Source organism: Piliocolobus tephrosceles, chromosome 13 (assembly GCF_002776525.5).
Source record: "Piliocolobus tephrosceles isolate RC106 chromosome 13, ASM277652v3, whole genome shotgun sequence".
Classification (NCBI taxonomy): Eukaryota; Metazoa; Chordata; class Mammalia; order Primates; family Cercopithecidae; genus Piliocolobus; species Piliocolobus tephrosceles.
The window spans coordinates 34,078,173-34,091,559 of NC_045446.1; positions in this window are offsets into that span (position 1 = coordinate 34,078,173).

Here is a 13,387-nt window from a genome sequence, read left to right on the forward strand (position 1 = left end):
ATATAAATATATAAAATATATAATATATTAAATATAAAACATTCATATTTATATAAACTATATAATATATAGTTTATATAAATATATAAAATATACATTATAAATATATAATAAGATACATAATATATACACACATATATACAGTCATATAAATCATAAGTATGTATACTTATACATATTTAGGGAAGGGTTGTATATATAAATATACACATATATGTATGTATATATGAAATAATTGTTTTCAGACATTAGCCCAACAGGCAGTGCAGGATTGTGATCCCTGAGAGAACAGAAACAATGAATTAAGTTCCATAATGACCCCAGCTTACTATCTGGAGGCAGTGTCCAGAGTCTAGAACAGGGAGGGGAACCCGAACAAAAACCAGTGGTTTCACTAAATGGAGGCGACAGAGATGGGAATTTGGGGAGGCTGATGGGCAGAGTATCTGAGAGGAGGACATGGCATACAAGAGAGTCTTGGACATCTATAGGAGTGTTCCTTTGTATTGAGTACTTCCCTTTGGGGCTGAGTACTTATCTGTGCAATGGAAGGGTGAAACTCCACGAGGCTGGGGGAAAGCAGTGGCCAAACAGTTTCTAGTACTTACACAGGGCTGGGAATAGTTTGTCTTCCCATAAGCCAGAGCAGATTGACAGACCTTGTAAGAAGCTCTTATTTGTTTCTACCAATCAAAGTAACAGTAGGAACTGGGCCAGGTCGGTCTTTCTCTCTCTCTTTCTCTCTCTTCCTGTCTCCACATGGGCTCTTTGCTTAGGCTAGTTTGGTCTTCTTCACAGCATGGCAGCCAGAGGGTAGTTGGATTTATCACATGGGTGTCTCAGAGCTCCCAGGGTTTGTGCTCCAGGAAGCAAGGTGAAAGCCTCTTTGCCTTTTATGATTTAGCCCCTGGAAACATGTTGCGTCACTTCCACTGAATTCTCTTGGTTATGTGGGAGTCATTAAGTTGCCCCAGATTCACAGGAGAGGAACATAAGCTCTACCTCTTGATGGAAGGAGTGTCAAAAAATATATTTTTAAAAAATGCTACAGTACTTATGCTAATGCATACAATAGCATGGCCTGGTGTCAAGTCTAATAACTACCATAATTTCAAAGTAGTAATTAATATGAATATATCCTGAGATATCTGTAACAACTATAATATGATACAAAAAAGTTATGTGATTTCTATTGGTGACAAAGTTATAGATACTGTAAACAAAGTTATTAGTACTGCAGTTATTAGTACTAATACTATACTAATACTAAGTTATTAGTACTAATACTATAAATGAAATGCTGAATTTCAATTAGAGGTTAGGAAAAATAAAGAGAAATCTCACTAGGGACATAGAACAGCATTTAGGACCTAGATGAAGTTACAAATCATGGATACACGGAGATGTAAAATAATGATGTGAAAATTTCAATTTTTCTTCTAGTGTGTAGGTGTCCTTGTGTAGGACCAGTGAAGGCAGACAACAGAATTAAGGGAGAGCAATTGATGGTTAGATGTGTAAGGACAAGAGAGTTTAAGGTTTTGTCATGGAAGTCATTAGATGGTGAGAATCATGAGATAAGACATAATGCCAGTTTAATTTACTATAGTATTCCAAGAGCCTACCACTATTAGTTGAGTAAGTGGAATGGTTGAAGTGACAAATCTCTTCAAATAAGCAAATGAACGAAAGAGGGAAAGCTGGTTGAGAATGAAGAGAAATGGAGCTTTCAAAATCAAAGTTGAAGGCAAGGAGGTGAAATCTGTGATCAAATTGAAACAATGAACAGTTGTGGTCAGAGAGTGGAACTAGAGTTTAGGATATCAGCTAGTGAGGTAGTTTCCTGTGAGAAATTCACAGCTTCTCAGTAAAGGTACTTGGGAATGTGCAAAGGAACCAAGAATTAGGCAAAAAGGAAATATTTGTGTGCAAGAATACCAAGTTTGGGATGAGATGGCATGTACTCTGAAAGGGTATGAAGGGGAATGAATTCTTAGAAATAGTTTCACTTCCTTTGGGTAAGCTTTTTATTGAATTTTGACATACCACAAAGAAGTACACAAGTTCTAAGTCTATAGCTTGATACATTTTTATATCTGTGTAACCACTACCCAGGTCAAGGAATTATGAGCTCCCAGAATTCTCTCGTATGCTGTCTCCCCATTGTGAGCACCTTTTACCAAAGGTAACCACCATTCTAACTTCTTTGACCATAGATTGGTTTTGGTTGTTTCTGGACTTTGAGCTTTGGAATTGTACCACATATATTCTTTTGTGTCTGGCCTCTTGTGGTCAATATTATGTCCGTGAAATTCATCGATGTTGTATGTAGCAATTAATTATTTGCCGTTGTTGACTGGTGTTTCTATTACATGAAACTGACAACATTTTCTTTTATCTATTTCACTGTTGATGGACATTGGGTTCATTCAGTTTGGGGCTTCTACAAATAATGCTGCAGGAAACATTAGAACATTCTGTCTTTTGGTTCACATACATTTACACTTTCATTTTGGATATGTAGTAGGGAGTGGAATTGTTGGATTATAGGCAATGTGTATGTTCAGTTTGAGTAGATACTGCTGAAGAGTTTTTCAAAGTGGTTGCATCAATTTACATTCCTTCCAGCACCAATTTACACTCGTAAACATGCTCACCACCACTTGGAGTTCTCAGTTGTTATTGTTGGCTTTCATTTTAGTTATTCTGGAGCATGCATAACTAATTGCTTTCGAAAGCTTCAATATCCTCCTTGGGGCATGAAACAAAACTCTAAGTGGGCTCTGGAATCAGACTGCCTGGTTCAAATCCTGGCTTAGCCACTAGTAGGATAACGTGTGTGGAATTTACATTAATTCTCTAAGCTTCAAATTCTTATCTGTAAAATAGAGAAAGTAGCATCTGCCTTATAGGGTTTTTGTGAGGAATAAATGAATATGTATTTGTATATGTGTGTGTGTTTGTGTATAACTTTTTAAATATATAGTTTAGTATAGTGCCTGGCACATAGTGAGTTCTCAGTAACTGGTGGCTATAATTATTCTTGCTACTATTTATGGACCTCCAATTATATCTGAAAACACTGGAATGATAAGCTCACATATCTCATTCATGACATGGTATATTTCAATCTTGAAAAATGGATATTAAACTTCAAAGAAGTGGAGTCATCATTTGAATTAGTATCCTTAACCTCACACCTAACTTGTCCTTTCCTTCCTTATAACAATATTTAAGAGTCAGTCGATTTAAAGAAATATGATATAGGGGATTTAACTAATGACTGGACAGAAGGACAGATTGAAACTGCATTTTTCAGCAGTTCTTCTGATTTGTCTCATTTGAAGTAAAGATTTCAGACTGTTATGGGGTGGCATACGGGAAGGAAATACAGATTTGTTCATAGCTGCTAATACTAGCCATGTAACTAGGAAAGAATTTGGCTCAAATAAAAGTACCAGGGCTCTTTATTGCCATCACAATCATTATTTATCAATTAGGATTTATCTGGGTGTCCACAGTGTGTTTGGCACAACATCAAGGAAGGAAGCTGATGATTACAGGAACCATTTTGGTTACATCTTCGAATGACCTAAATGGTGTGAATTAAATGCAGAAATTAATTATTAAAAACTAGTAATTCAACAGCACTGGGAGTAAAAAAAAAAAAAAAAAAAAAAGAGAACTAGAAAAGGAATTAAGAGGTTGATGAAATTTAGTTCCATGAATGGTAATGTTATACAGCTAACATATAAATGATAATTTTTAAAGGTTCCATAACCAGTACGTAATAGGGACAGTCAAGACTCACACCAAGGTTGTCTGTCTAAAAATATAGTGTTTTTTCTACTCAATCAGGCTACATCTCAATCTGCAAGAAGCATATTCTTAGAAAACTAGAAAATATTAGATATTTATAATATTAATATCAATTACTTCTTTTGAATTGCTTCTTTGGAAAATTGGTCAAGCCATTAGATTCTACTTGTTCTATCTTTTCTGTATTAGTCATTATCTGTGATAAGAGAAGGTAATGATAGCTTTGGTCAGGATGCCCTAGCTTTGGTGGAGCTTATTTAGATGAACATTATAAGTATTCTAAATATTTTTGGAAAAAATTACAAAAAATTATAGATATATTTGAGATTCCTTGAAAAAATTTCATTTGGGCCTTTGGACAGATCTTTGAAGAGCAATACTACCTAAAAGCCAGCAGAGGGAGAACAGAGCATTGTTTTGCTAATTTTCACCAAGTTTCTCCTCATTCTGTTTTACGTTTTATTTTTCCACATATTTAATACATTTCTTGACCATGAGATACTATTATCCTGTCCTGCACTTTTGGAAAGGGTAGAGGATGCTGCTATCATTGAATTAGAGTTTTGTTTAACTCACTGGTCAATAGGCTATCAAATGAGCTGGGTTAGACAGTTCTTTTTTTTTTTTCTTATACTTTATGTTCTAGGGTACATGTGCACAACATGCAGGTTTGTTACATATGTATACATGTGCCATGTTGGTGTGCTGCAACCATTAACTCATCATTTGCATTAGGTATATCTCCTAATACTATCCCTCCCTGTTTCCTGCACCCCACAACAGGCCCAAGTGTGTGATGTTCCCCTTCCTGTGTCCAGGTGATCTCATTGTTCAGTTCCCACCTATGAGTGAGAACATTCGGTGTTTGGTTTTCTGTTCTTGCGATAGTTTGCTGAGAATGATGGTTTCTAGCTGCTTCCATGTCCCTACAAAGGACACGAACTCATCCTTCTGTAAGGCTGCATAGTATTCCATGGTGTATATGTGCCACATTTTCTTAATCCAGTCTGTCATTGATGGACATTTGGGATGGTTCCGAGTCTTTGCTATTGTGAATAGTGCTGCAATAAACATACGTGTGCATGTGTCTTTATAGCGGCATGATTTATAATCCTTTGGGTATATACCCAGTAGTGGGATGGCTGGGTCAAATGGTATTTCTAGTTCTGTATCCCTGAGGAATCGCCACACTGTCTTCCACAATGGTTAAACTAGTTTACAGTCCCACCAACAGTGTAAAAGTGCTCCTATTTCTCCACATCCTCTCCAGCACCTGTTGTTTCCTGACTTTTTAATGATCGCCATTCTGACTGGTATGACATGGTATTTCATTACGGTTTTGATTTGCATTTCTCTGATGGCTAGTGAAAATGAGCATTTTTTCATGTGTCTGTTGGCTGTATAAATGTCTTCTTTTGAGAAGTGTCTGTTCATTTCCTTTGCCTACTTTTTGATGGTTGTTTGTTTTTTTCTTGTAAATTTGTTTGAGTTCTTTGTAGGTTCTGGATATTAGCCCTTTGTCAGATGAGTAGATTGCAAAAATTTTCTCCCATTCTGTAGGTTGCCTATTTACTCTGATGACAGTTTCTTTTGCTGTGCAGAAGCTTTTTAGTTTAGTTAGATCCCATTTGTCGATATAGGCTTTTGTTGCCATTGCTTTTGGTGTTTTAGACATGAAGTCCTTGCCCATGCCTATGTCCTGAATGGTATTTACCTAGGTTTTCTTCTAGGGTTTTTATGGTTTTAGGTCTCACATTTAAGTCTGTAATCCATCTTGAATTAATTTTTGTATAAGTTGTAAGGAAGGGATCCAGTTTCAGCTTTCTACTTAGGGCTAGCCAGTTTTCCCAGCACCATTTATTAAACAGAGAATCCTTTCCCCATTTCTTGTTTTTGTCAAGTTTGCCAAAGATCAGATGGTTGTAGGTGTGTGGTGTTATTTCTGAGGGCTCTGTTCTGTTCCATTGGTCTATTTCTCTGTTTTGGTACAAGTACCATGCTGTTTTGGTTACTGTAGCCTTGTAGTATAGTTTGAAGTCAGGTAGCATGATGCCTCCAGGTTTGTTCTTTTGACTTAGGATTGTCTTGGCGATGTGAGCTCTTTTTTGGTTCCATATGAACTTTAAAGTAGTTTTTTCCAATTATGTGAGGAAAGTCATTGGTAGCTTAATGGGGATGGCATTGAATCTATAAATCACCTTGGGCACTATGACCATTTTCACGATATTGATTCTTCCTATCCATGAGCATGGAATGCTCTTCCACTTGTTTGTGTCCTCTTTAATTTCCTTGAGCAGTGGTTTGTAGTTCTCCTTGAAGAGGTCCTTCACATTCCTTGTAAGTTGAATTCCTAGATATTTTATTCTCTTTGAAGCTATTGTGAATGGGAGTTCATTCATGATTTGGCTCTCTGTTTGTCTGTTACTGGTGTATAAGAATGCTTGTGATATTTTTGCACATTGATTTTGTATCCTGAGACTTTGCTGAAGTTGCTTATCAGCTTAAGGAGATTTTGGGCTGAGACGATGGGGTTTTCTGAATATACAATCATGTCATCTGCAAACAGGGACAATTTGACTTCTTCTTTTCCTAATTGAATACCCTTTATTTCTTTCTCTTGCCTGATTGCCCTAGCCAGAACTTCCAACACTATGTTGAATAGAAGTGGTGAGAGAGGGCATCCCTGTCTTGTGCCAGTTTTTAAGGGGAATGCTTCCAGTTTTTGCCCATTCAGTATGATGTTGGCTGTTGGTTTGTCATAAATAGCTCTTATTATTTTGAGATACATTCCATCAACACCAAATGTATTGAGAGTTTCTAGCATGAAGGACTGTTGAATTTTGTAAAAGGCCTTTTCTGCATCTATTGAGATAATCATGTGGTTTTTGTCTTTGGTTCTGTTTATATGCTGGATTACATTTATTGATTTGCATATATTGAACCAGCCTTTCATCCCAGGGATGAAGCCCACTTGATCATGGTGGATAAGCTTTTTGATGTGCTGCTGGATTCGGTTTGCCAGTATTTTATTGAGGGTTTTTGCATCGATGTTCATCAGGGATATTGGTCTAAAATTCTCTTTTTTTGTTATGTCTCTGTGAGGCTTTGGTATCAGGATGATGTTGGCCTCATAAAATGAGTCAGAGAGGATTCCCTTTTTCTATTGGTTGGCATAGTTTCAGAAGGAACGGTACCAGCTCCACCTTAGTTATTTCTTGCTTTCTGCTAGATTTTGAATGTGTTTGCTCTTGCTTCTCTAATTCTTTTAATTGTGATGGTAGGGTGTCGATTTTAGATCTTTCCTGCTTTCTCTTGTGGACGGTTAGTGCTGTAAATTTCCCTCTACACTGCTTTAAATGTGTCCCAGAGATTCTGATACGTTGTGTCTTTTTTCTCATTGGTTTCAAAGAACATCTTTATTTTTGCCTTCATTCCATTATTTACCCAGTAGTCATTCAGGAGCAAGTTGTTTAGTTTCCATGTAGTTGTGCAGTTTTGAGTGAGCTTCTTAATCCTGAGTTCTAATTTGATTGCACTGTGGGGTCTGAGAGACAGTTTGTTGTGATTTCTGTTCTTTTACATTTGCTGAGGAGTGCTTTACTTCCGATTATGTGGTCAATTTTAGAATAAGTGTGATGTGGTGCTGAGAAGAATGCATATTCTGTTGATTTGGGGTGGAGAGTTCTGTAGATGTCTATTAGGTCTGTTTGTTGTAGAGCTGAGTTCAGGTCGTGGATATCCTTGTTAACCTTCTGTCTCATTGATCTGTCTAATTTTGACAGTGGGGTGTTAAAGTCTCCCATTAATATTGTGTGGGAGTGTAAGTCTCTTTGTAAGACTCTAAGGTCTTGCTTTATGAATCTGGGTGCTCCTGTATTGGGTGCATATGTATTTAGAATAGTTAGCTCTTCTTGTTAAATTGATCCCTTTACCATTATGTAATGGCCTTCTTTGTCTCTTTTGATGTTTGTTTGTTTAAAGTCTGTTTTATCAGAGACTATAATTGCAACCCCTGCCTTTTTCTGTTTTCCATTTGCTTGGTAGATCTTCCTCCATCCCTTTATTTTGAGCCTATGTGTGTCTCTGCACGTGAGATGGGTCTCCTGAATACAGCAAACTGATAGGTCTTGACTCTTTATCCAATTTGCCAGTCTGTGTCTTTTAATTGGACCATTTAGTCCATTTACATTTAAGGTTAATATTGTTATGTGTGAACTTGATCCTGTCATTGTGATATTAGCTAATTATTTTACTCATTAGTTGATGCAGTTTTTTCTTAGCATCGATGGTCTTTACATTTTGGCATATTTTTGCAGTGGCTGGTACCCATTGTTCCTTTCCATGTTTAGTGCTTCCTTCAGGATCTCTTGTAGGGCAGGCCTGGTGGTGACAAAATCTCTCAGCATTGGCTTGTCTGTAAAGGATTTTATTTCTCCTTCACTTATGAAACTTAGTTTGGCTGGATATGAAATTCTGGGTTGAAAATTCTTTTCTTTAAGAATGGTGAATATTGGCCCCCACTCTCTTCTGGCTTGTAGAGTTTCTGCCGAGAGTTCTGCTGTTAGTCTGATGGGCTTCCCTTTGTGGGTAACCCAACCTTTCTCTCTGGCTGTCCTTAACAATTTTTCTTTCATTTCAACTTTGATGAATCTGACAATTATGTTTCTTGGAGTTGCTCTTCTCGAGGAGTATCCTTGTGGCGTTCTCTGTATTTCCTGAATTTGAATATTGGCCTACCTTGCTAGGTTGGAGAAGTTCTCCTGGATAATATCCTGCAGAGTGTTTTCCAGCTTGGTTCCATTCTCCCTGTCACTTTCAGGTACACCAATCAGGTGTAGATTTGGTCTTTTCACATACTTCCATATTTCTTGGAAGCTTTGTTCATTTCTTTTTACTCTTTTTTCTCTAAACTTCTCTTCTTGCTTCATTTCATTCATTTGATCTTCAATCATTGATACCCTTTCTTGCAGTTGATCAAGTCGGTTACTGAAGCTGGTGCATTTCTCACATAGTTCTCGTGTCATGGTTTTCATCTCTATCGGGTCGTTTATGGACTTCTCTGCATTGGTTATTCTAGTTATCCATTCGTCAAATCTTTTTTCAAGGTTTTTAGTTTCTTTGCACTGGGTTTGTAGTTAGTTCCTCCTTTAGCTCAGAGAAGTTTGATCGTTTGAAGCCTTCTTCTCTCAACTCGTCAAAGTCATTCTCCGTCCAGCTTTGTTCTGTTGCTGGTGAGGAGCTGCATTCCTTTGGACGGGGAGAGGTGCTCTGAATTTTAGAATTTTCAGCTTTTCTGCATTGCTTTTTCCCCATCTTTGTGGTTTTATCTACCTTTGGTCTTTGATGATGGTGACGTACAGATGGGATTTTGGTGTGGATGTCCTTTCTGTTTGTTAGTTTTCCTTCTAACAGTTAGGACCCTCAGCTGCAGGGGTTAGACAATTCTTAAGCATAGTCGGAGTTTATTTCCGTGGCTTTCACATGTTCTTCTCTATAATATTGTGTCAATTAGGTGATTTTAAATATTATATATAATCAAGTCAATTAATATAGGTTCTCTCACCTCCAATAATTACTGCTTAAAGAAAGTTGCAATGTAATAACAAGGTTTGGAATTATCTCATTAGTGACTTGATGTTGGTATGTAAGAGGACAAATGTATATTGACTCAAAAGAAAGTTGAAAATGATGACTTTTTATAATGAGAGTTTTAGAAATAAAATTCAAGTGCCAGTTAGTTGAAGTAATCACCTACTCATTTTTCCAAAAACTATTTCTTTGTTCTCTGTGTCTTCAAAGTTTGAGGTAGAAAACTGAATATATTACATACTTGTCCTCAAAGAATTCATAAGAGGCAGACACAGAAACAGATGATCAAAAATGTTAACAGTAGTGTTAGACATGTTCATGAGGCAGTAAGTGTGCATAGAACACAGGCACCCAAACCAATAAAGGGTATCTGGATTGCTTCCTGGAGGTGGGTCATCTGAACTGAGATTCCTTATTTATGCTTCATTTACGCTTTTGTGGGTGATTCCCTCCCGCATCCACATGGTTATGGAGAGAACAGCTATTCTGTACATCATCACGCTGCATCCCTGGGCCACAAATGTTTGGGCCATGAGTGAGCACATGGAACATGCTTAGCCAATCAATGTCCCTCCCTAGGATTTTTCCACATGGGACTCACTGAAGCTTGAGAACGATCAATTGCTATGTTTTCTGCCATTTGATAGAGGAAAACCAATAATAACAACAATGTGAGTTACATTGACATGCACAGGGAGAAGCAGAGACAAACTGTGAAGAGAATGCATCTCTCAGAGAACGCATTCTGTTGTTACCTACAATAGATAATGCAATCACTTCCTTGCTCTCTGTTTCAGGAAACTTCCCAGTATCCTTACAGTAAATTTCTCTTTTTTTCTCAAGTTAATTTGAACTGGCTTGCTTTCTTCTGCAGTCATGAGAATCCCAGCTGGTATGAAGAGTTACCAAGGCAGAGGAAGGGTGAAGGACACTTCATGGACTGCATGAGCAAAGCCACAGAGACATAAAAAAGCATGGCATGTATAGAGTAATATAAATAGTTCAGTTGCGTTGAAACAAAATGAGAGAGAAAGAGTGCTAAGAGATTTGGTGAGAGATATGTCATTTTAAAGAGTTTAACTCTACCCTAAAGGCAGTTAAGAGCCTTACACTGGTTTAGACAGTGAGTGACATAGTCAGATATGTGGTTTAGATAGATCACTGTGGCAGGAGTTTCTTCAATAGTTGTCTTATCTCTGGGCTTATCCTATGTTCCCTCACCCAGGAACCTGGGGGAAGAAGATGGGACATAGAAAATGTTTTCTTTCACTAGCCAGAGCAAAGCCCAGAGTCATGATTTTTATTATTTGCATTTTAATTGCTATGTAACAGTCTGTCTTCTCTTGCATTCTGAAAGTCTTACTGGAGCACAGGCCATGTCTATAGTTTATTTACCATTGAATTCCCAATGCCAGTCTTAGTACCCGGAACACATGGTGATTCAATAAAAAGTTGTTAAGTGAATAAATGATTGAATGAGTAAATAAATAGTGAAAAGGTTGGGGAGATAAATTCAAGATAAATTTTGCAATAGTCAGGACTTGATGAGTTTTATAAAATATCCTCCTTTACTGAGCACTTATGTGCTCTGCAGGGACGGAGTACTTTGCATGCATTATCTTATTTAAATTTCACAACAATCACCTGCGTAATATGTACCACAGCTCTTCCTGTTTTTCATATGGGGGAAAAAGAAGATTAGAGAGACTAAATGCTAGTCTGAACCATATGAAATTGCCACCTAATAACGTGCCCAATATACTTAATGAGTCAGTAAATACAAACTGAATGTGTGTTTTCTCACCAAATTTATATGTTGAAACCTAATCCCCAATGTGATAGTATTAGGAAATGGGGCCTTTGGGAGGTAATTAGGTCACAGATATGGAGCCCTGATGAATGGAACTAATGCCCTTATAAGGGACTGAAAAGGTCAGAGTTCTTCCTTCCACAATGTGAGAATACACACCAAATCTGCTAGCTCCTTGATCTTAATTAAACTTTCTAGTCTCAGGAACTGTGACATATAAATATCTCTTGTTTATGAGCCACCAGTTTATGGTGCTTTATTATAGCAGTCTAAATGGACCAAGACAAAGTGGTACTGAAACAGTTGAATATCCAGATGCAAAAAAGTAAACAGTGATTTTTATGTCATACCATATATAAAAATTAATACAGAATAGATCACATGTCCAAATATATCTACACTATAAAAAAAGATCTAGAAGCAAGTATATGAGATATTCTTTGTATTTTGGTTTAGACAAATTTTTTTAAGATACAACCTAAACAACAGGAACCATAAAATAAAAAAATGATAATTAGATTTCATGAAAATGAAAAACTCTCAATCTTCAAAAGACACCAATGGAAACAAAAAGAAAAGCAACACACTCTGATAAAACACTTGTAGACATATATCTGATTAAGGACCTTTTTCTAGAATATATCAAGAACTCTTATAATTCAATAATGGTAAGACAAATGACACAATTTAAAACAAAATTGGTTGAAGATGTGAAGACAAACTTTGTCAAAAATATATCAGTGGCAATGATATGTGAAAAGATGTTCAATATCATTAATCATGTATAAAATGCAAATTAAAGACACAATGAGATAGCACTACACATCTACTATATGGCTAAAATTTTTAAAGAAGATTGATAAAATCAAGTGCTTGAGAGGAGGTATGGAGCAAATGACATTCTCATACATTTCAGGTGGAAATGCAAAAGGGTACAGCCACTTTGGAAATGCCATTTGACAATCCTTACAAGTTAAACAGATCACTTAGAAATCCCACTCTCAGGCATTTATCAGGGACAATTTTAAGCACCTACCTAATCAATAATTTGGATCTGAATGCTCATAGCAGCTTTATTCATAATGCTTGAAAAAAAGAAAGAACCAAAGTGTCCACTGAATGATGAATGGACAAATAAATAATGGTATACCCATACAATGGAATAACACTCAGCAATGAAAAAAGCTAATCTACGGATAAGCATAACATGTATGAATATCAGAAGCATTATGCTACAAAAAGAAACCAGATACAGTATGTAGTCTTTTGCATGATTCCATTTATATGAACTTTTAGAAAAGAGGCACAAGTATAGAGATAGAAAGGAGATCAGTCGTTGCCAGGAGCCAAAGAGGATTGACAGCAATGGTAAATGAGGAAACTTTTGAGATGATACAAATGTTCTGTATTATCATTGTAGTGATATTCAGATGACTGAATTTATTTGTCAAAACTCATCAATTGTATACTTACAAATTGGTGAATATTACTGTCTATAGGTTGCACTTAAATCCCAATGGCTAATGAGAGAGAGAGAAGAGAGGTGAGAAAGAGAGTGGAAGCCGATCTAACCCATTCCACAGGTGCAAGTGGCCTGCCTACTTACCTGCCTTAAGCAGAGGAAGGGAGGGGAAACTACTTTTGAATGAAAGCTGAAGAGATGTTTCATATTGTGGACTTGGCAGTTCCACTTTCTGAACTGAGACAATGGTTTGTAACTTGAGTTACCATAGAGCCATCGGTTACCTAAACTGAGAAAGTTATAAGGCCCATGACGTCTCCTTTTCAGTCACAGAGAAAGATTCTCCTCTGAATAAGGGCCTTTAAAGGGCCATTAAGAGGCAAAAAACAAAGTTGGATCCCATAAATCATGCTTGTCCAATGTGCTAAGTACATTGACAAGAGAGTATTTCAGAAAGGTAGCTGTGAGCGTCAGGATAGGCAGGCAAGGAAACAAAGCCAGGGGAGGAGAAAATGACTGGGAGAAAGTGAAGGAAACTAATGAGCAGAGGTTATTAGGATCTTGCTAATAGGAAAAGTTGCTGACATGAGTGAACTAAAAGGATAGAGCTTAGTGTCTTTTTAAATATATATCTGCAGGTTTAAGGAACAATTTCATATCATTTTCCCTTTAGGTTTTCATCTTTGCAACAAAACTCATTGATGTAT